This window comes from Trichosurus vulpecula, chromosome 1 (genome assembly GCF_011100635.1).
Source record: "Trichosurus vulpecula isolate mTriVul1 chromosome 1, mTriVul1.pri, whole genome shotgun sequence".
NCBI lineage: Eukaryota > Metazoa > Chordata > Mammalia > Diprotodontia > Phalangeridae > Trichosurus > Trichosurus vulpecula.
In genome coordinates, this window is record NC_050573.1 from 308,392,038 (window position 1) to 308,393,008 (window position 971).

The window sequence follows — 971 nt, forward strand, 5'->3', positions numbered from 1 at the left end:
ATAATAATATATTATTACACACTCACACACACACACACACACACCAACTATGTCTGTAGACCAGTCCTTAACCTCTCTGGGCCTCAGTTTCTCCATCTGCAAAAGTAAAGAGTTAAATTGGATAACCTTCGAGATTTTTTTTTTAGGGTAAGATTTGTTTATTTAAGCTGTCCCAATCACAAGCATATTTGTCACTGTGTGGTGCAAGTGAACTTAAGGAAGGTCCCCTCCAATCTTCTGTTCCACATAGAAAGAAGGATGGTCCAAGCGCTGCTGTGGTCCCCCAGGGCTTGATTAGTATGGTCCAAGTTTGCTTTACTCGTCCTCGTACCCAGTTGGGAGAGGATTGAGGTGATGGTTATGAAACAGAGTGTGGTTTCCATCTCCCCATGGGAAGGGCTTGGTCCGGATGCGGAGGTGGGGGTAGGGGACGAATTCGGGCCTCTCGTGATGCTCCCGCGACTTCGGGTAGGCGTTGAGCATGCTGACCGCCACCCCCGGGAGCGTCACGAAGAAGGTCAGCGTCCTCCACATGCGCCCCGAGCCCCCCTCGGCGTGGGCGCTGCTGGCGAATGACCGCCTCGCCGGGCTCGGACCTGGCCCTGATGCGCCAGCAGCCGACCGCTCGCCGTTACAGCCATCTTCCGACCTTCCAGATTTTTTAATGGTGAAAAAGGCCATTACACATTCTAGAAAGGCCTGCCTGGAGCAGACTCTCTTGCCCCTCCCTGGGAGAACTATCACTGTATCACCAAAAGAATTAAGATCCCAGGGCAGCTAGGTGGTGCAGTGACTAGAGCACCGGGCCTGGACTCAGGATGGACCCATGGCCTCAGACACTTGACACATGTACTAGCTGTGTGACCTTGGGCAAGTCACTTAACCCCAATTGCCCTGCCAAAAAAAAAGGCAAAAAAAAAAAAGAATGAAGATTCCATTTATCTACAGGCCTGCTTTCTAAGAGTAGGCAA

At 51.2% G+C, this 971-nt stretch overlaps 1 pseudogene; it reads right to left on the reverse strand.

Annotated features, from left to right (window-relative positions):
* Positions 1-315: 315 nt before the first annotated feature.
* LOC118834429 lies at positions 316-641 on the reverse strand (annotated as a pseudogene).
* Positions 642-971: the final 330 nt, after the last annotated feature.